The following is a 23625-nucleotide window of genomic DNA, read 5'->3' as shown; positions in this document are numbered from 1 at the left end:
TCAGAATCCAACAATGTATCCATAAGATAATTCACCACGACCAAGTTGGATTCATTCCAGGGGCACAAGGATGGTTTAACATCCGAAAATCAATCACGTTATCCAAACACATCAACAAAAAGAAATATAAACCCATATGATAATATCAATAGATGCTGAGAAAGCTTTCGACAAAGTGCAACACCCATTCATGATAAAAGCCCTTGAAATTCTTGGGATACAAGGAACATACCTCACTCATAAAATGGCCATCTATGACAAGCCAACAGCCAGTCTATTCTCAATGGTGAAAAGCTGAAAGCAATTTCATTAAGATCTGGAACAAGACAAGGATGTCCACTCTCACCACTGCTTTTCAATATAATACTAGAAGTCCTAGCCAGAGCATAAGACAAGAGAAAAGAATCCAAGGAATCCAAATAGGAAAGAAGAAGTCAAACTATCACTATTTGCAGATGATATGATAATATACATACGAGCCCCAAATCCCACAGAAAAACTAATTCAAACTCATCAATCAATTCAGTAAAGTGGCAGGATACAAAATCAAACACGCAAAAGTCAGTGGCCTTCCTATCCACAAACAATAAATCTGAAGAAGAGAGAAATCAAAAAAACCACCCTTTTATTATCCGAACAAAAAAATCAAATATTTTGGAATAAATCTAACAAAAGAGGTAAAGGACCTATACAAAGAAAACTATAAAACACTGTTAAAAGAAATAGAAGAAGACACAAAGAAATGGAAAGACTCCCCTGCTCATGGATTGGAAGAATAAACATTATTAAAATGGCCATCTACAAAAGCAATATACAGATTCAATGCTATTCAATCAAAATCTCATGGCATTCTTCAAAGAAATAGAACAATTATTGATGAAATTCATATGGAATCACCAAAAACCCCGAATAGCCAAAGCCTCTCTGAAAAAAAAAAGAAGGAAATGGAGGCATCACACTCCCAGACTTCAAACTATACTACAAAGCCATAATCATCAAAACTGCATGGTATTGGAACAAGAACAGACATACAGACCAATGGAATCGAATAGAAAATCCAGAAATAAACCCACAGATTTATGGTCAACTAATCTTTGACAAAGGAGCAAAGACTATGCATTGGAGCAAAGAAAGTTTGTTCAATAAATGGTGCTGGGAAAACTGGGTCGCTACATGCAAAAGAATGAAGCTTGACCACTACCTCACACCATACACAAAAATCAACTCAAAATGGATTAAAGAACTAGACATAAGACCTGAAACCATAAAATACATAGAAGGAAATATAGGCGAAACACTACGGGATTTGCACATCAAAGACATCTTTACAGACACATCACCCAAAGCAGTGATAGTGAAGAGAAAGATAAACAGCTGGGACTACATCAAATTAAAGAGCTTCTGCACAGCAAAAGAGACAATAACAAAAACAAAGAGAAACCCCACCACTGGGAGAACATTTTTGCACACAACACTAATGATAAAGGACTGATCACAAAAATCTGCAAAGAGCTGATGAGACTCAGCAACAACAAAGAAAATAATCCAGTCAAAAAATGGGCAGAAGAGCTAAAAAGAAACTTCTCTGAAGAGGAAATGCAAATGGCCAACAGACATATGAAAAAATGTTCAACATCACTTGTAATCAGGGAAATGCAAATCAAAACTACCATGAGATACCATCTCACACCAGTGAGAATGGCACATATTAAAAAAACTAGCAACAACAAATGTTGGCGAGGATGTGGAGAAAAGGAACTCTTGTGCACTGTTGGTGGGAGTGCAAACTGGTCCAACCACTATGGAGAGCTGTGTGGAGATTTCTGGACCTACTAAACATAGAGCTTCCATATGATCCAGCAATTCCACTCCTAGGTATTTACCCAAAGGACACAGAAACATCAATTCCAAAGAGCACCTGCACTCCTATGTTTATAGCAGCACTGTTTACAATAGCTAAGCTTTGGAAACAACCCAAATGCCCAAAAATAGATGACTGGATCAAGAAGATGTGGTACATATATACCATGGAATATTACTCAGCATTCAAAAAAGATAAACACATGCAATTTGCAGCAACATGGATGGCACTGGAAGGGATCATGCTCAGCGAAATAAGCCAAAAAAGAAAAAAAATACCGGATGGTCTCACTCATAGCAGGAATCTAGAAAACTTAAATAAGGGACCAGGAAAATGAATATAAGAAAGTGAAAATCAAAATCAACAAAAAAACTATGAACCAGAGACACTTTTTGGGGGGTGGGGGGGCGGGAGGGGAAGGATTGGGGTCAGAATGGGGCGTTTGCAATTGTATGGGGGAATATAAAAATAAAATTTAATATTTAAAAAAAAAAAAGAATTCTTAAAGTTTTCTAAAAATTATAAACTACTTACTATAGGGAAATACCAAGAATTCATTCATTCATTCATTCAAAAGATTAATGGGTACCTACTATGGCCATAGTATTATGTTAGAATCTGAGCAGAAAAGAGTAATACAATATAGTTTGAGTCTTTTAGAATTTCATAATGTCACTCTAGAGTAAAATATGCTATAAAATTATTGACATATGAAAAGTTATCAAAAATAATCATCCAAGAGACAAATTAAAGCTATCCCATGTTCATTTATTATGTCTTAAGGTTGTTTTATTCTTTTTTGTGCTTACGCATATACAATTTTCCATATTTTATTGTTATGTTCAAACTTAATAAATTAGCCAGGTTATATTGAAAGAGCAATAAAATATAAGTTGATTTCATCATCTACATTTAACTTTTACCAGGAATGATTGAATATGTTCAATCTGTGTTTGGATCTCCTGTTTTTCAGCTCTGATTTATTGATTACATTTGAAACCGCTATGCCTTGTACACATCTCATCCCACCTGGAAAAGAAAATCCTCAGAGGATGCTGATTTAAATCTTGTTATTTTATCAAATGAAAATGTTTCTCTTACTTCTCCACTTGTTTGGCTAATTCTGGAAACTTTTATTTTTCCCTTTTATACATCTTAAAACCGAGACAAGGAGTGATGAATGAGCTAGTTTCTTAGTGGTTATTTTCTCATGCAGAACTTAAGATCAAGGGAGATCTTTGTATGTCTGCCTTCATGAAGAGCATGAAGTCTTGTATTATAGCAGATGACAATCCACAGAAACTCTCCCAATACAGATAAAATATTAAAAATGCAACTACTGGGCCTCCTGGTGGTGCAGTGGTTGAGCGTTGGGCTGAAAAGCTGCCCACAGCCTCTGCAGTGCCTGTTCGATGGATCCCCGACCCGCGAGGGCCCCACATGGCGCGCAGACCTCTCCTGCCACGCCCGCTGCTCCTCGCAGCAGTGTATTTCGATCCTTCTGCCTGTTCTGCTCCCTGCTCTGGCTCTGGTGAGTTCTCTCACCCTCCCACGCTTCTGACTGTACCCAGTGCTTGTATAAATAAATAAATAAATCTTTTAAAAAAATGCAACTATTAAAAGAAATGGCTGAACTGGCCTAGAAGTAAGGAACATCTTTGAGAGTCACAAATAATACGACACCACAAATACAAAATAGTAACCTTCTGGGGCCTCCCCTGGTGGCGCAGGCGTTTGAGCGCAGCGCTGTGAAGCTGGCCGCAGCCTCTGCAGCGCCGGTTCGATCCCGGCCGGCCCACGAGGGTCCCACATCGTGCAGCAGACCTCTCTCCTGTCTCGCCCACTGTTCCCCTCAGCAGTATATTTCATCTGCCTGTTCTGTTCCCCGCTCTGTCTCTGGTGAATCCTCTCATCCTCCCACGCATCTGGCCTGTACCCCGTTCTTGTATAAATAAATAAATCTTAAAAAAATAGCAAGCTTCTGTGTTGGCATTGCCCCATGGTTATCATCTGATTCCTGGTGGCCTTGAGCCCAGGTTTAGTGGGCCATTCAAATTTGGGATCAAAAGATAAATCTTGTGAACTGAAAGACTTGAAGATGAGGTTGGAGATCCCTAAATGAAGCCAAGATGTCCAAAGGGTACCAACTTATCGAAGAGAAAAAAATATCTTGCAAGTAGACAATTAGAGATATTTGCCTATCTCGGGCTCTGATCAGAGTTGGGAAAGAATTCACTACTGAGATTTTTCTAATGACAAGCTCACACTCAAAAAGATTTGACCTTAGATTTCATATTGATTGTGTGGATAGAGAAAAACCACGCCAGAACTTCAAAGATGCCCCACATTCCTAGTGCTTTCTGAACACCCAGCACGTGAAATGCAAATCTGTTTTGGAGGAACGTAAGTAAACACAAACTTCAAAGAATTACCACAGTTAAATTTCCCAGATATATGAATTCAAAATTTAAAAAAAAAAATCACAAAATATATGAGAAAATAAGTGACTACACAGAAATAGCAAAGTACAAGAGCAGACCTGCAAAGACAGAAGAAATTATCATATATAGAGTACAAAGTAAGTTGACTTAATGAAAGAAGATTTTAAGGTCTGATGAAGATATAGGCTATCAAATGTGACTAGACACAGTTGAAAAAGAAGTAAATAGACTGTCCAGAAATGAAAAATGTATAATGCTTGAAATTAGAAAGTCTTAAAATTAAATAGGCATAGATGAAGAAAGAGTTAGGAAACTGAAATAAATTATGCAAAATTTAGCAATAAATAAAGAGCTAGACTGTTTAATAGGTTAAGAAACAGAATGAGAAGGGATATTATATATTTAGCTGGAGTTCCAAAAGGAAGAATGGAGGAGAGGCAATATTTAAAGAGAATTTCCAATTTCCAATTTAGGAATTTTGATATAGGCAAGTTAAATTTTAAAAAACAATCCAGACTTACTATAGTAAAAGTGTGAATCCCTGAAAAACTCTTAAAATCAGCCAGATTCAAAAGACAGATTATACATAGACAAATGAAAATTAAACTCAGTAAGATAACAGCTGATATAGGTACAAGAATGACAGTTAAACTTAATAAAATGACAGCTGACTTACACCAACAGTAGAAGCCAAAAGACATTGGAATAGTATCATCAATAGTCTATGACAAGGGTCAGCAAATGTTTCCTGTAAAGGGCCAGATAATAGTTTAATGATCCCTGATCTATAAGACAACTGTCAAATGAAGATTTATATCCATGGTAACCATTTATTGTAATAAAGATGTTTTCATGCAAAGAAGTAAAAGAGATTATGACCTACAAATCCTCACTAAAAAAAAATAAATTTTGAAAAGATGTAATTCACAAAAGAGGAAAATGGATCCCTGAAGGAAAATTCAAGCTATAAGCTGGGATAGTGAACAGAGAATGTTGAGACATAGGTTTATCTAAACATTGACTTTACAAATCAATAATAATGTCTAATTTGTGAATTGGGTTGTTCTCCCCAGTACACCTTCTGCCTCCCATTATGGTGTATTCACAGGAAGTACCACCATTAGGCGTCTTGGTTTCTCACTCACTGCTTGGAAGTCGTGTGGAGTTACTCTTACTCGTGCTTGATTTTCATTTGAATGTAATGGCTTGTTCAAGCAATGACTTCTCATTTCAGCTCTGACAGACAGGAAAGGATAATTTACATTAGAGAAAGAAATCTTGTATCTTCTCGAAGAGAAAAGGACTGACCATTTCCATATTTCAGTGAATCTATAGAATGCTAACAATGGCTAGTGACTTAGTCTAGTGGTTTTTGGAGCACAGAAATCTTTGCCTCTGACTTAAAGTGTATGCCTGTCTTTTGGCCTGGAGGGTGTGGGGATACTGTGGGTAGTTAACATTTCCTGACAGAATTCCTTTATGTACCTTACATGGATCAGAAATAGCAACATTAGCATGGATCAGAACTATTGGGCTTTATCTATTCCACCAGATCTTTGCTAGGAATTATCACTTCACTGGCTTCAAATGTGCTTAGCTTATGCAAAGATTTTTAATTTTTATTTTATTTAAAGAAATTTTCTTCTATTCAAAATCTGGGATGTTAGGGAGACCTTTCCCACAAGGACTTTGAATAATGGGGTTTGCTTCCTTGCCCTTACTTGATGGTTAAGGCCATATCATTAAATTTATGTATTTTTCTCTTTTGCCATTTGGGCAAACTTCCTGTATAAATACTTTAACTTCTTCAAACCTATACAGAAAAAGCCTTACCTCTTAAAAGAGTGCTGGCCTATGTTATGGCAAAGTCAGCAGCACCCTGGCATCTCATGCCACACGATGTGCCACCTTTTTCTGAAGCCATCTTTGCTATATGGCAAACCTCCTTGCATCTGAATTTGTGCTGTTTTGGTCTTTTTTAAAGATTTATTTATGCATAAAATAACTAGGGGTACAGGCCAGAGGTGTGGGGGTGGGGGTGAGAGGATTCACCAAAGACAGAGTGGGGAACAGAACAGGTGGATTGACTGAAATACACTGCTGAGGGGAGCAGCGTACTAGACAGGAGAGGTCTGCTGAGCCATGTGGGTATCTCCCTGGCCGGGAATTGAACTCGTGCTGCAGTGGCTGCGGGTAGCTTCATAGGTTGCATCTTAACCCCTTGCGCCACTAGGGAGACCCTGTTTTTGGTATTAAATTTTCTTTTTTTTTTAAAGATTTGTTTATTTATGTATACAAGCACTGGGTACAGTCAGAAGCGCAGAAGGGTGAGAGGATTCACCAGAGCCAGAGCGGGGAACAGAACAGGCAGAGTGACGAGGTGCACTGCTGAGGGGAGCAGCGGGCAGCAGGAGAGGTCTGCGCGCCATGTGGGGCCCTCCTCCTATGGCCGGGGAGCAGCCGGGGGTCGAACCGGCGCTGCAGAGGCTGCTGGCAGCTTCGCAACCCAGCGCTCAACTGCTGTGCCACCGGGGAGGCCCTAAATTTTCTTAAAGGCTAGCTCTTAGGTAGTTGAAGCTGAGCTGTTTGGGTGTCCTTCCTCATGCACTGTTCTCACTCTCTTCCACCAACTAAGCTTATTGGATATTTGGTTTTTATAACAGAGATTAAGAGTTCCAAGTCCATTTAACACACAGTGTAATGGAGATATTTCCAGGGCAAATGGCACCCCAAGGTATACCCAAAACCAAGGGAGATTCTGTTGTGATCTTCCTCCAAATTATTTAAAATGCACACAACTAAGTACTCTGGAAGTGATTTGGCCATCAGTTCCATACCCACCAAGACAACAAGGTTCCCTCTCAGCTGTGTTGATACAGTTGCTTAGCTATAAGCCTCAGCCAGATACTTGGAGTGGACACTCCCTCTACCCCTACCTACTCAAATATTGCTGTGTAGTTTTTCAACTTTCTCCGTTGCACAGCCATGATGCCCGAGAATCTTCATTTGGGAATGTGTGTTTTTTTTCTCCTTAAAGCTAACTCAGCATCTGTTCATAAATTAATATTGTGCCATTAGGAATTCTCCCAAGTCCTATAGTCCCTCAGGTATTACATCCTGAGCAGATTGGGGTAAAAAGCCCAGGAATCCAATAAGGCATAAAGGCCTCATGGCCAGAGCATGACTTGTATCTGTGCAGTCTAAATATGTAAGATTTGATTACTTGCTCTATACACCTGGCACTTCCCAGAGATCTTTCTCCAGACTGTTCCACAAAGTTGTGCAGAGCATCCCAGCAGACAGTATACATCTCCACTGCCTTAATTTACATTCTCCTGCTACTTTGGTTATGCCTACAAGTAAAGAGATCAAGTAAGCTATGAATTGGGTGACTAGGTTGCCCTCCAGTTAAAGTTCCTTTTTTACTTTGGAGTACAAGGGCTACAGGAAATAATAGCCATCCTGAGGTTTCCAGTGGGAGTGTTGACTGTCTGTTTATTCTCAGCAAATGCCAAGTGCATAGAAGCAGCCCCTTTCCATTTGCCAGAAGAGTTGGCATTGCCTTTAAGTAACTTCCAATTCAATTCAGTGGAAATGTACATGATAGTATATATTCAATATTTATTCTCAGTGTTAGTAGGCATTTTTATTTATTTTTATTTTTTAAAGATTTATTTATTTATGCATACAAGTTCTGGAGTACAGGCCAGAGTTGTGGGGGGTGAGAGGATTCACCAGAGACAGATTGGGGAACAGAACAGGCAGATTGACTGAGATACACTGTTGAGGGGAGCAGTAAGCGAGACAGGAGAGCTCTGCTGTGCCATGTGGGTTAGCTCCCTGGCCAGGGATCTGAATCGTGCTACAGTGGCTGTGGATTGCTTCATAGGTTGTGTCTTAACCCCTTGTGGCACCAGGGAGGCCATAGTAGGCATTTTTAATGATAGAAATATGCAGTGATGGTAAGGTCATGAGAAATATGCAGTGATGGTAAGGTCATGTCAACGTAGTTATTAAAGATTATAGCCTTATCAAATGTTTTATGTAAAAAATATCATCTGTTTCGCTTCCCATTGTGCAGCATGGCCAGCGTTTCACAAAAAAACAAAAAAACAAAAAAAACAAAAAAACAAGTTTTTCCATGGCAGCCTAGATAGAAACTACTCAAAGGAACTTTGTATTAATTTGATTAATTTGGATATACCTCTCCCAATCCCATATATCCTCTATGTTCCAGCCACCTATTCCATTTTTGTATTTAACCAGTTGCCCATCCCAAGTGAGATACCTTGACAATGTTGTCTCTTCTGTCAGAAACAGGTTAGGGCCTGAATTTCTCTAATCAGGAGTTTGCAGAGTCATATAGCCAGCATTGCTTCACCAGGTCACTGCCACCATCCATATCATTGCTTCTAGTCAAGCAGATGAAATCCAGAAACCTTTAAATAGACAAGATAATTGGAAGCCCCATCTGAATTGGTCATGGGGGCAACAGGTTCTTGTCTCAGGTACTTTATTTGCAGACCCTACAGGGAAAGTCCCATCAACAGGTTGACAGCCAGTGACTTTCCAGTCAGTAGAAATCAAATTGCAATTCTTTTGGTTTAATTTCCTTGTTTTTGCTTTTTTGTTTGTTTGTTTGGAGGCTGGAGGGAATAAGAATTTCTGAATTTGAAAATAAGACAAAAGCAGAACCATGGTCCTTCTGAGGGTTTAGAGTTTTTAATAGTATTTTAGCTAAAAGTGAATAACTTTGGAAGACTTTGATCAATGAAAAAGTCTTAAAAATGTTTTTCCTGTAAAGATGTCTTTGATGTGCATATCACGTAGTGTTTTGCCTGTATTTCCTTCTATGTATTTTATGGTTTCAGGTCTTATGTCTAGTTCTTTAATCCATTTTGAGTTGATTTTTGTGTATGGTGTGAGGTAGAGGTGAAGCTTCATTCTTTTGCATGTAGCGACCCAGTATTCCCAGCACCATTTATTGAACAAACTTTCTTTGCTCCAATGCATAGTCTTTGCTCCTTTGTCAAAGATTAGTTGACCATAAATCTGTGGGTTTATTTCTGGATTTTCTATTCAATTCCATTGGTCTGTGTGTCTGTTCTTGTTCCAATACCATGCAGTTTTGATGATTATGGCTTTGTAGTATAGTTTGATTTTGAAGGCAAAGATAACCAGCTGGGACTACATCAAATTAAAGAGCTTCTGCACAGCAAAGGAGACAATAACCAAAACAAAGTGAAACCCCACCAACTGGGAGAACATTTTTGCACACAACACTAATGATAAAGGACTGATCACAAAAATCTGCAAAGAGCTGATGAGACTCAACAACAACAAAGAAAATAATCCTGTCAAAAAATGGGCAGAAGACCTAAAAAGAAACTTCTCTGAAGAGGAAATGCAAATGGCCAACAGGCATATGAAAAAATGTTCAACATCACTTGTAATCAGGGAAATGCAAATCAAAACTACCATGAGATACCATCTTACACCAGTGAGAATGGCACGTATTAACAAAACTAGCAACAACAAATGTTGGCGAGGGTGTGGAGAAAAAGGAACTCTCCTGCACTGTTGGTGGGAGTGCAAACTGGTCCAACCACTATGGAGAGCTGTATGGAGATTTCTGGACCTACTAAACATAAAGCTGCCATATGATCCAGCAATTCCACTCCTAGGTATTTACCCAAAGGACACAGAAACATGAATTCCAAAGAGCACCTGCACCCCTATGTTTATAGCAGCACTATTTACAATAGCTAAGCTTTGGAAACAGCCCAAATGCCCAAAAATAGATGACTGGATCAAGAAGATGTGGTACATATATACCATGGAATATTACTCAGCATTCAAAAAAGATAAACACATGCAATTTGCAGCAACATGGATGGCGCTGGAAGGGATCATGCTCAGCGAAATAAGCCAGAAAGAAAAAGAAAAATACCGGATGGTCTCACTCATAGCAGGAATCTAGAAAACTTAAATAAGGGACCAGGAAAATGAACAACTATAAAAAAGTGAAAATCAAAATCAACAAAAAACAATGAACCAGAGACACTCTATGGGGGGCCGGGTGGGTGGAGGTGAGTGATTGGGGTCAAAATAAGGGAATTGCAATTGTATGGGGAATATAAAAATAAAATTTATTTTAAAAAATATATAAATAAATAACTATTTAAAAAAATGTTTTTCCTACCTCCTTTTGCAAGTCACTGAGTACAAAAGAACAGATTACTCCATTGTATTCAATATAGTAATAATTAACGTATTTTCCCCAAAAAACAACCAGGATACCTACTCCTATATTTATTTGTTAATCAGCTTATGAAGAAAAAAGGGTATTTGTGCCCCATATATTTCTAGCTTAGTTGCCAATCTTGTTATTAGGAAACCTCAGTTCTGTGTACAAAATTTACTGTTTTTCTTACTCTTCATGATCACTTATCTAGTGTCATACCACCTTCAATGTCTTTGAAAAGAGAAATTATCCATGGTAATAAATGGGGCTGCAACAAACGCATTCCAGTAGCATGCGCAAGTGGATAACTATCTTGACTGGCTCTGCAACCCCCTTTTTCAGGGCAAGTGAGAAAAACATTTTTAGTGTTTCTTGTCCAGATCTCCAGACCAAACCTTAAGCCAACCCTTGCACCAAAAGCATTTTATAGGAAGCTTATCAATCTCTAAGGAGTTTTTCAGGAAAAATGGGCCATTTCTTTGGGAGGAAATACATTTACAGAGTGTATGACTCTGTGGGTATGTGTGTGTGAAATACATTTACAGTGTTTGTCTTTCTATGTGTATGCAATGTGTGCATGCATGTGTGCGTGTGTGCGTGTGCGTGTGCGTGTGTGTGTGTGTGTGTTGCATTTTACTTCCTTAAAGACTAGCAGCCCAGGTTGCTGGGAACCTTGTGTTCCTGAGTATTCTTGGAAGTAAAAGAGAAACGAGTAAGCTTCTCAAATGAATGTCACAGCAAGCAGGCTCTGAAAATGAGCCCCATTTATCAAGCAGAGAGAAGATTAACAATAGAAAAGATAGGTCAAACCAATAATATTAACCCCCCCCCCGCAATGGAAAATAATGCTTCTTTGGCAATTCCCACTGAATATCTTACATGTTTTTGTTAATTATATTAATATTTTTACCTATTTCTTTTGTCTTTGTGCATTATTGTTTTAAGAAGATCCTGGAATCTTTTGCAACAACATAGATGGAACTTGAGGTCATTATATTAAGCAAAATAAGGTAGAAGGAAAAGACAATTACTGGATGGTTTCATTCATTTGTGAAATATAAAGAAACAAAGCAAATGAGCTAACAAAAATAGTAAAAGTAACTCATAGACTGACAAGAAAATATTGGTTTCCAGAGGAGAGAGGAAGGGGGTATGTGAGGAACTGGTAAAAGAGGTCAATTTGACTATGGTGAATGGTACTAGAACTTTGGTTGTATTTGTAGTGTGGTTTATGTTTATCAAGGAATAAAACTCATATAAATAAAGGTAAGTAATTAAATAAACTCATGTAAATAAAGGTAAGTAATTAAAAAAAGATGTTGGGCTGCTGATTGCAATTTTTTAAAACTAGATAATATACCAATCAACTCTAGAAATCAATTTTTACTTGATGTGTAGATGTGTGTGATTCCTATGAAATGCAATTTTCTAGCCTTTTGTTTTAAATATGTACTGTTTCATAATCCAGGCATTGGTTGCAAAACTGAGCTATGAAAATAAAACTTATAGTATTTTTCAGCATGAATGTCAGTTTCAAGTGTTGTTGATTCCTCTAGGAATCACAAAATGATTCCTCCAGGAGATTTATATGCACCATTGTGAAAACCTCCTCTTTAGAGGAAGTTACCTTCTTTGGAGAAAATGGAAAATGGGTAATGAGGTATTATCGCACCAGAGTTCATTTCGCAGGGCACCATGGAAAACACAAAGTGATCTTTAACTCTTCCCTGATTTGGGGAAGAAAGAAAGTGGTTGACACTCATTTTTTATGCTATTTTTATATGTAAAATAAAATGTCTTAGCTTTCAAAATAAAGCAGTAGAAGGCTTCTACTAATGCTTTCTCTTTATGTACCTTGGACACGCATTTGAGTTCTGGACTACCTTGAGTTCAGGCTGGCGTATATCAGAAGAAAACCAGGAAACTCACCTCTAGTTTGGTACTTCAATTCTGGTCATGCTCTCAAAATTCCTTTTCACAATTTTCAAATATCTGCTCCATACATTCTGTGTTGGTTTTATAGTGGTACTTAGCAGGAAAGACAAAGTGATGTCTAGTTATTCCACGGCATCTGAAACCAGAACCCATTTAGTTTTTGCGTTAACACTTGAACCATTTATATTTTATAGTATTTTATTTTATTTTTTTTTCCTTTCTGCATGTGCCTGTAGTTGAGTCTCATTATAAGTCCCTTTTAAGCCCACAGGTGAGGACCCACAGTCAGGCAACCCATTTCATGTGGGGTTGCCCTGTAACAATACTGGCCTCTACCCTCCTTTAAAAGTTAACATAAAGTATTTTAAAATAGGGGAAAATGTCTTTTATATTTACCTACCTTTTAACAATTTCATAAATCTTTATTTTTCTCTGTAAACCCAAGTTTCTGTCTGAGCATATACCGTCTGCACCCAAAATTCCTTTAACAGTGTAATATAACTTTTTGTAGTGACTTCGCTCAGATTTTTTTAATCTCAAAAAGTTATTATTTCACCCTAATTTTGAAAGGTCGGTTTTGCAAGCCTAGAATTCTGTATGACTGTATGACAGTTTCTTCTTTTTCTTTCAGTACTTTATCTTCTGACTTACATCCTTTCAAATGAAAATGCTGTTGTAATTATGTTCTTTGCTTTCTTCTTCTGGTTAACTTAAAGAATTTATCTTTATGTGAGATTTTAAAGTTTGAGTATGATGTACTTATTTATTTATTTAATGATATTGATCCCAGTTGGCATTTTTAAATCTTGGATGTGTGTGGTTTACTGTCTTTTCTTATTTTTCTAAAAATCTGAGCCATTATTTTAAAATATATATATATATACTCTTTCCTCCTCTGTCTTTTATGAGTCTTCTGTGACTCCAGTGACATATGTATTAGATCACTCCAGTGACCCTAAGTTATTGGATGCTCTATCACATGTTTTTTTCTTTTTTGTGTCAGTTTGTGCAATTTCTATTGATTTGTTTTCAAGTTCACTGGTTAGTCAGTTAAAGACATTCTTCTCTTTTACTGTGTTTTTTTATCTGAGATTTTTTAATTTATATAAAATTTTAGTATTATAAGATCGCTTGATTTATAAAGTAGATTTTCAATGGTGCAAATATATTTGTTATTTTCTAAATTGTGGTAAGACACTTAACATGATACCTATACTCTTAACAAAATTTACATGCACAACACAGTATTATTATTAATGTAGGTTTCAGATTGCACAGATCTCTAGAACTTTTTACCTTTACCTGTACAATTTATACCTGTTACAAAACAACTCCTTACTTTCACCTCCTACCAGCGTCTGGAAAATAATATGCTTCTTTCACTAATTTAGATACCTTATATAAACAGAATCGTGCAATGTTTGTCCTTCTGTAACTGACATATTTCACTTAACATCATGTACTCCATATGTCAGGATTTCTTTCTTTTTAAAGGCTGAATAATAATAATAATTGTATATACCACACATTCTTTATCCATTCATCCATCAATAGATGGATTTATGTTGTTTCCACACCTTGACTTTTGTGAATAATGCTGCAGTAAACATGGGGGTACAGATATCTCTTTGATGCCCTAATTTCAAATATTGTAGATTTATATCTAAAAGTAAGATTGCAGGTTCAGGTGGTAATTCCATTTTTATTTTTTTTTCTTTTTACGAGGCAAGTTCCATAAATATTTTGTTTTTGACATTTGAGAAGTAGGAACAGATACAACCAGTCTCTGGCCACTTCCCATTCCAGCTTCTTGGGTCATTTCCCGAACTCTCATAGAAATGACACAAAAATAACAGTGATGTTATTACCTCTGTCCGTGGCTAATTGACTCCATAAAAATAAAATGGATCTGAAATGGAATCCCTTACCCAAAAATCTGAAAAAGCTCGCCTGAGCCCAGGAGAGGGCCAAGGGTCATTTTTTTTTTGTTATTTTTTTTTAAATAATAAATTTTATTTTCATATTCCCCATACAATTAAAAACCCCTCATTCTGACCCCAATCCCTCCCCTCCCGCCACCCACCCCCCCAAAAGTGTCTCTGGTTCATAGTTTTTTGTTGATTTTGATTTTCACTTTCTTATAGTTATTCATTTTCCTGGTCCCTTATTTAAGTTTTCTAGATTCCTGCTATGAGTGAGACCATCTGGTATTTTTCTTTTTCTTTCTGGCTTATTTCGCTGAGCATGATCCCTTCCAGCGCCATCCATGTTGCTGCAAATTGCATGTGTTTATCTTTTTGAATGCTGAGTAATATTCCATGGTGTATATGTACCACATCTTCTTGATCCAGTCATCTATTTTTGGGCATTTGGGCTGTTTCCAAAGCTTAGCTATTGTAAATAGTGCTGCTATAAACATAGGGGTGCAGGTGCTCTTTGGAATTGATGTTTCTGTGTCCTTTGGGTAAATACCTAGGAGTGGAATTGCTGGATCATATGGCAGCTTTATGTTTAGTAGGTCCAAAAACCTCCACACAGCTCTCCATAGTGGTTGGACCAGTTTGCACTCCCACCAACAGTGCAGGAGAGTTCCTTTTTCTCCACACCCTCGCCAACATTTGTTGTTGCTAGTTTTTTTAATATGTGCCATTCTCACTGGTGTAAGATGGTATCTCATGGTAGTTTTGATTTGCATTTCCCTGATTACAAGTGATGTTGAACATTTTTTCATATGCCTGTTGGCCATTTGCATTTCCTCTTCAGAGAAGTTTCTTTTTAGGTCTTCTGCCCATTTTTTGACAGGATTATTTTCTTTGTTGTTGTTGAGTCTCATCAGCTCTTTGCAGATTTTTGTGATCAGTCCTTTATCATTAGTATTATGTGCAAAAATGTTCTCCCAGTTGGTGGGGTTTCTCTTTGTTTTTGTTATTGTCTCTTTTGCTGTGCAGAAGCTCATTAATTTGATGTAGTCCCAGCTGTTTATCTTTGCCTTCACTATCACTGCTTTGGGTGATGTGTCTGTAAAGATGTCTTTGATGTGAATATCACGTAGTGTTTCGCCTATATTTCCTTCTATGTATTTTATGGTTTCAGGTCTTATGTCTAGTTCTTTAATCCATTTTGAGTTGATTTTGTGTATGGTGTGAGGTAGTGGTCAAGCTTCATTCTTTTGCATGTAGCGACCCAGTTTTCCCAGCACCATTTATTGAACAAACTTTCTTTGCTCCAATGCATATTCTTTGCTCCTTTGTCAAAGATTAGTTGACCATAAATCTGTGGGTTTATTTCTGGATTTTGTATTCGATTCCATTGGTCTGTATTTCTGTTCTTGTTCCAATACCATGCAGTTTTGATGATTATGGCTTTGTAGTATAGTTTGAAGTCTGGGAGTGTGATGCCTCCATTCCCATCTTTTTTCTTTTTCAGGAGAGCTTTGGCTATTCGGGGTTTTTTGTGATTCCTTATGAATTTCATCAATAATTGTTCTATTTCTTTGAAGAATGACATTGAAATTTTGATTGGAATAGCATTGAATCTGTATATTGCTTTTGGTAGGATGGCCATTTTAATAATGTTTATTCTCCCAATCCATGAGCAGGGGATGTCTTTCCATTTCTTTGTGTCTTCTTCTATTTCTTTTAACAGTGTTTTATAGTTTTCTTTGTATAGGTCCTTTACCTCTTTTGTTAGATTTATTCCCAAATATTTGATTTTTTTTGTTTCAATAATAAAAGGGATGGTTTTTTTGACTTCTTCTTCTTCAGATTTATTGTTTGTGTATAGGAAGGCTACTGATTTTTGCGTGTTGATTTTGTATCCTGCCACTTTACTGAACTGATTGATGAGTTAAATTAGTTTTTCTGTGGAGTTTTTGGGGTTCTCTATGTATATTATCATATCATCTGCAATTAGTGATAGTTTGACTTCTTCTTTTCCTATTTGGATTCCTTGGATGTCTTTCTCTTGTCTTATTGCTCTGGCTAGGACTTCCAGTATTATATTGAAAAGCAGTGGTGAGAGTGGACCTCCTTGTCTTGTTCCAGATCTTAATGGAATTGCTTTGAGCTTTTCACCATTGAGAATGATACTGGCTGTTGGCTTGTCATATATGGCCTTTATGATGTTGAGGTATGTTCCTTGTATCCCAAGAATTTCAAGGGCTAAAAATATGGAACGCTTCACGAATTTGCGTGTCATCCTTGTGCAGGGGCCATGCTAATCTTCTCTGTATCGTTCCAATTTTAGTATGTGCTGCCGAAGCGAGCACCCAAGAGTCATTTTATACCACAGTGAGCCAATGCAATAAGTTCTGAGGGAATACTCATTAGGCACAGAATGGAATTCTATTTGAGGCTTTTTAAGTCTATAATAATAGTTTCGGTGACGTCACCCAGACTTCTAAGTCCATTAGTTGTACTCCTGCTGGTTTAGCATTCTCTTCTGTGTTTTAGGTATGACTTTAAGGAAAAGAAGGGGGCCTGGCTCGTGGAAAAAAAAATGAGCCCAAAGGAGACTGCCAGTACCTGGACCTCAGGGAGAATGATCACACAGCCATTTGCATGGTGTCTGTGGCTAGAAACTGGCTATGTGCCAGTCCATATTGGGATTTCCTTTACATCTTAATCCAGGCATAAAATGGTGTACTTCACAGGTAGTGAACCTAACTTGACTACTGGTATGTAATAAAATGATATATTTCAGGAATAGCCAGATTAAAGAGGTGCATAGGGCAAAGTATGTATGAAAGAGTACATCTTTTCCATGTCCTCTCCAGGAGTACCACTCTCCTTCAATCTCCATATGCTCAGCAACCCAGAAACTCCCTTTTAAAGGACATTCCATCATACAGCCTTTTATAGTAGTGTAACATTTTACTTGTTCACCTACAGTGTATAATAGGGTTCCAATTTCTTCACATCCTTGTCCACATTTGTTATCTGTTTTTTTTTATTTTATTTTTTATTTTGTGGGACCCTCGCTGGTGGACAGGGATCGAACGGGCACTGCAGAGGCTGCGGGCAGCCTTACAACGCAGTGCTCAACCACTGCGCCACCAGAGGAGGCCCTATTTTATTTTTTAGTAGCCACTCTAAAAGGTATGAAATGTTATCTTATACTTTCGATGTGCATTTCTCTGATCATTACTAATATCGAGTATCTTTTCATATACTTGTTGGCCATTTGTATGTCTTCCTTGGGTAAACGTTTGTTCAAATCCTTTGCCTATTTTAAAATTCTGTTGTTTGTAGTATGCACATTTTATCAATATTAAGTTTTCCAATCTATGAACATTAGATACATTTCCATTTATTTTTCATCAGTGTTTTATAGTTTCCAGCATATAAGTCTCCTTGATTAAATTTATTCCTAAGAATTTTATTATTGTTTGCTATTGTAAATGGGTGTTTTTTTTTAATTATTGAGGTAACATTGGTTTGCGACCATGTTATGGTTTGGAGATATAAGACCTCCTCCTGCAGGTGTTGCTACCACATCACACCCACAACAAAAACATCAACAGTCCTCTGCTGTAGTACATTGTGCTCCCTCCCCTACCTTTTCCCCTCCGGTAGCCTCAGTTCTACAGTCAGATTTTCTAAGGCCCCTTATTTGATCCTTTGTTTTGTTTTGCTATATTTCACTTATATGTGACATCATCTGATATTTATCTTTTTTCCATCCATGTTGTCACAAATTGCAACAGTTATCTTTTTTATAGCTGAGCATTATTGGGATGGTTTTCTTAACTTCCTTTTCAGATAGCTCAATATAAGCCTGCAGAAATGCAATTGATTTTTGTATGTTTATTTTGAATTACAGCATTGCTGAATTTATTATAAAAGGTATTTTGTGCAATCTTTAGAGTTTTGCACATATATGATCATGTTATCTGAAAGCAAATATAATTTTACTTCTCTCTCCAAATTTGGACACCTTTTATAAATATTTCTTGCCTGATTGCTTTGGCTAGGACTTAAAGTTCTAAGTCTTTAATAAAAGTGTTAAGAGTAGGTATCTTTGCCTTTTTCCAGACCTGAAAGGAAAATCTTTAGGTTTTTACCATTAAGTATGATGGTAACTTTGAGTTTTTCATATATGACCTTTATTATAATTTCCTCAGACAAAAATGAAAACACAATTTATAGGCTGTAGAAAAATACAATACAAACATTGAAGTTTATCATGACAAACTCCTACATTAAGAAAGAAGAAAGATCTTAAATAATTTAACTTTATACATCCACAAACTAGAAAAAGAAGAATAAGCTTATCCCAAAGGTAGCAGAAGTATTTTGCTTGAATACCTGTTTTTAATTTTCATGGGTACATATCTGGGAGCAGAATGGCTGGGCTATAGGGTTACGCTATGTTTAACTTTTTGAAGAACTGTCAAATTATTTTCCAAACTGGCTGCAACATTTTGCTTTTCCACTAGAAATGTCTGAGGATTCTAATTTTTCCACATCATCACCAAGATTTATTAATATCTCTTTTGATATAAGTATCCTAGTGGGTATGACTTCTATGCTTGTGTTTATTGGCTACTTGTTTATCTTCTTTGGAGAAACATCTATTTATATCTTTTGCCTAATTTTTAATTGGTTTACTTGTCTTTTTGTGGTAAAACATATATTACCTAAAATTTACCATTTTAACAATTGTAAAGTATACTATTCTATGGTATTAATAGCATTAGGAACATTATATTATTATATTATTGTACAATCATTACCACAAACCACACTTATGCTGTGACCAGCTACTATCATCCCAGCAATTCTGGGGATCAAAAAAATCTTCCAGCTCTAATATATTTCAATGCTAAAATGAGCCAACTAGAGACATAGAAGACTAAAGTCATAAAGGTGATTAGAAATCATCTAATATTTAGACCTCAAATTTAGCTTGTTTGACACATAGTGTTTTAAATACTAAAATAAGCTCCTTCCTTTTTTTTACATAAAAGAGTGAACTTCAAACTTTTCTTAAAAAGCAAACCTGCCTGGTAATGATGAGTTAGAACTGAGGAATGTTCTTCAGGTCATCACTCTTTACTCTGGCACCATGATGCTTGTTTTTCATTGCCATTAATCCTTATACTTACCCTTGCATTTTATGTAGCAGCTCGTTTCATTCATTTATGTTACCTGCCTGAGCCCTCACATCTAATATCCAACCCCTATATTAGTTTCCAAAGGCTGTCATAATAAATTGTTGCAAATATAGTGGCTTAAAACAGCACTAATTAATGCTCACAATGTTTCAAGAGACCAGAAGTAAAAAAATTGTCAGTTTTGGTTATTCTGAAGCCCAAAGAGAGAATCTGTTCCATGTTTCTCCCCTAGTTTCTGGTTGCTACAGACTGTCTTGTTGTTTACTAGGTTGTAGATCCATCACTCCAATCTCTGTCTCTATGTTCACGTCACCTTCTCATCTATGTCTGAGTATGTCAAATCTTCCTGTCTTTTTCTTTCAAGGATATTTGTCATTGGATATGGAGCATAGCCTAATCCAAGATAATCTAATCTTGACACCCTTAATTACAACTGTAAAGACACTTTTCCCAAATAAGACCACATTCACATGTTCTAGGGGTAAGGAGTTGGACATGTATTTGGAGGGGTCCACAATTTAACTTTCTATACCCCCATTTTCATATAAGAGATTTTATGTGTAAATAAGACAGGTTAAGTTATTCATCCAAAATCATACAACTATGAAAAAATGTTCAACATCACTTGTAATCAGGGAAATGCAAATCAAAACTACCATGAGATACCATCTCACACCAGTGAGAATGGCACATATTAAAAAAACTAGCAACAACAAATGTTGGCGAGGATGTGGAGAAAAAGGAACTCTTGTGCACTGTTGGTGGGAGTGCAAACTGGTCCAACCACTATGGAGAGCTGTGTGGAGATTTCTGGACCTACTAAACATAGAGCTTCCATATGATCCAGCAATTCCACTCCTAGGTATTTACCCAAAGGACACAGAAACATCAATTCCAAAGAGCACCTGCACTCCTATGTTTATAGCAGCACTGTTTACAATAGCTAAGCTTTGGAAACAACCCAAATGCCCAAAAATAGATGACTGGATCAAGAAGATGTGGTACATATATACCATGGAATATTACTCAGCATTCAAAAAAGATAAACACATGCAATTTGCAGCAACATGGATGGCACTGGAAGGGATCATGCTCAGCGAAATAAGCCAAAAAGAAAAAGAAAAATACCGGATGGTCTCACTCATAGCAGGAATCTAGAAAACTTAAATAAGGGACCAGGAAAATGAATATAAGAAAGTGAAAATCAAAATCAACAAAAACTATGAACCAGAGACACTTTTTGGGGGTGGGGGCGGGAGGGGAAGGATTGGGGTCAGAAATGGGGCATTTGCAATTGTATGGGGGATATAAAAATAAAATTTAATATTTAAAAAAAAAAAAAAAAAATCATACAACTAATTTGTAATACAAAGGTAATTCTAGAACCCTCGTCTTCTGACCCCCAAATGAGTTTTCCTTCTGCATTGCTATGCTGCTGTTTCACTTCTGATCAGTTTATGTTCCAAATAAGCAGAAATAATGTTTCCTCTAGCTCTGTTCCTTTGCAATTTTTGTTGTTATTTTTCTGATGGAGACCTTTAAAAGTCATAGTCCCATTTCTGAAAACAGCAATGATTATTTTTTTAAAACTCCAGTTTCCTGTTAATTTAAAGCTTTCTAGAGGAAAGGTTTTTTTTTTTTTTTTTTTATTTTCAGAACCCCAACTCTGTCACTAACTTACTAGTTGACTTTGGACATGTCTCTTCCTCTCTCTGCTTTAATTTGCCCAATGTAAAATAAATAAGATGGGTCTGATAACTTCTAAAGCGCCATCAGCTCCATCTTTATAGGATTCTGTTTTGCAGACTTGTGAATGTGGTTTATTAGCCACTTTGACCCAGTTGTCTACCTGAGATGTCCCCTATTTTGTTGGATATATTTTAAGTTTAGTTTCCAGAGATGAGAATGGATTTGTACTGAGCCATCTATAACCCGCCTCCCACCCCTTCGTTGTAACCTTCCCTGACCTACACACACGCACACACACACACACACACACACACACACACACACACCCCTTATCATCACCTCCCTGCCCCAGTCTATAGCCATTGAGGAATAAGCCATCTGGCTAACTTTCAGACATGTTAACGCCATTCTGAAACCAAACAAAATGCCATTTTCATTATATATAAGGTAAGAAGTAAAAATAAAATATATTTATATAAATTTTGTTTTGATAAATTATCATCCCATTTCATTTTTCTCTAAGGTTTCAAGTTCCTTGTCACTGACTTCATAGACTGCCACGTTCTACAATAGCAATTATCATTTGTACTGTGGCTAGTTCAGGAAGCCAACACAATTTGGAAATGAGGAACCAGGAAATTTGAGCTTCCAGCAAAACCACCCTGAGTTCAATTAATTAGCTAAGACGTAAGAGTTAATTCCCTTTGAAATAAGTTACTTGAGCTTTTACTCAAATGATGCAGTGCATTAATATTGCTATGACGGCCGTAACAAAATGCCACTGAGTTGGTTAAACAAAAGAGATGTCTTTTCTGACAGTTTCTGGAACTCTGAAATAAAGATTTTGGGCACATAATATTTTTCTACAATTTCATCTGTTTCTCCTTGGCTAGCAAAAGGCAACCTTTTGCTGCCTCTTCAGAAGTCTTTTCTCTGTGAACAAATATCTCTGGTGTTTCTATGTGTCCTAATCTCCTCTTTTTATAAGGACACCAGTCAGATTTTACAAGGGCTCTTACTTTAACCTAATTACCCCTTTAAGTTACTTCAAGTTACAACTTCAATATGTGACTTAAAAGAAATTTAAAGATGCCATTGGCTTTCTTAAACAACAGGCAGCATCCCATCAGGCAAGTAGAAAGACATTGCAAAAGTTACACAAAATGAAAGCTTTTATAGAGAGAAAGAGAGTGAGACAAGACCTTCAGCAAAATAAAATAATTATTTCAGGCAAAGTCACATTCCATTAGAGGAAGCCTGGAAGGTCTTCTCATGCAGGTGACCTCACTAGTGCAGACCAGGAAACCCGGGATTGATTAATATGACTTTTGAGTGGGCACAGTTCAAAACTGGACACAAATAAAATATATATTCATGCATTATAAAATATTAGAATTAGAAGGAACTTTAGAAGCTGTAGTACAATCCTCTCATTTTACAGGAGATTGAGACAGAAGCACAGGGAGATTAAGCCACTTGTCTAAGGCAAGCCACATGTAGTTATTGGCAGAGGCAGGACTAGATATCAGATCTCTTGGCTCCAAGTCCATACCCTTCTTACTATACCATGCCTTTCATCTCCACTCTCTCCCTGCCACCCCCTCACTTCCTACCTTCCTTTTTTTCCTTCCTCTTCCTCCTCCCCATCTTTTCCTTCCCCCCCTACCCCTCCACCTCCACCTCCCTCCTCTCTCTTCTCCTGATTATTAGGGATAGATTTGGCAAAAATATAAAATTAGCTGTTGTTATTTTTTTATTTTAATTTAGGTATCTTTATTATTTATTTATTTATTTTTGTTGAGGTAATGTTAAGATACCCCCATCAGGTGTTGCTATCTTATGCAACCATCACCAAAATTACCTATTTCCACCAACCATAGTCCTTTGTGCTTCCTTCCCTCTTTGTCCGTAACCCTCCCCCACCCCTTCCTCCCTCTGTCAGGCTATAGTCAGCTTTCAAGGGTTAGTTTTTAAGTTTGTCTTCATCTGACCCTTAGTTTGGTTTCTTTCCATTCCACATATAAGTGATGCCGTGATATTTATCTTTTTCCTTCTGACTCTTCTAATTTAGCATTACTCCCTCCCAGATCCATCCATGTTTCTGCAAATGACATGAGTTTATCTTTTTTTGATCACTGAGTAGTATCCCATTGTGTATATATACCACATCTTCTTAATCCTCTCATCTGTTTTGAGTATTTAGGTTTTTTCCATAAATTGGCTGTTGCAAATAGTGCTTCCATAAATATGTTTTTGCAATGTTACTTTCGAATTAGTATTTTGAATTTTTCAGATACCTAAGAGTGGAGTTACTTGGTATATGGCAGATCCATTTTTTAAT

At 36.9% G+C, this 23625-nt stretch overlaps 1 protein-coding gene and 1 non-coding gene across 6 annotated transcripts in view; one reads left to right on the top strand and one right to left on the bottom strand.

Moving 5' to 3' along the window:
- The window catches only part of EDA (ectodysplasin A), a 330732-nt gene that overhangs the window by 161014 nt on the left and 146093 nt on the right, over nt 1-23625 (top strand). The window lies entirely within an intron of this gene.
- LOC119246880 (U6 spliceosomal RNA) lies at nt 16644-16746 on the bottom strand. Its single transcript, XR_005125618.1, has one exon. It is a non-coding gene; the product is annotated as a U6 spliceosomal RNA (small nuclear RNA).

The sequence above is a fragment of the Talpa occidentalis genome, unplaced genomic scaffold (genome assembly GCF_014898055.3).
Source record: "Talpa occidentalis isolate TD23 unplaced genomic scaffold, MPIMG_talOcc4v2.1 talOcc4.15, whole genome shotgun sequence".
In the NCBI taxonomy this organism is placed as follows: domain Eukaryota; kingdom Metazoa; phylum Chordata; class Mammalia; order Eulipotyphla; family Talpidae; genus Talpa; species Talpa occidentalis.
Note: the sequence above shows the minus strand (reverse complement) of the source record. Positions and strands in the feature narration are given on the sequence as shown.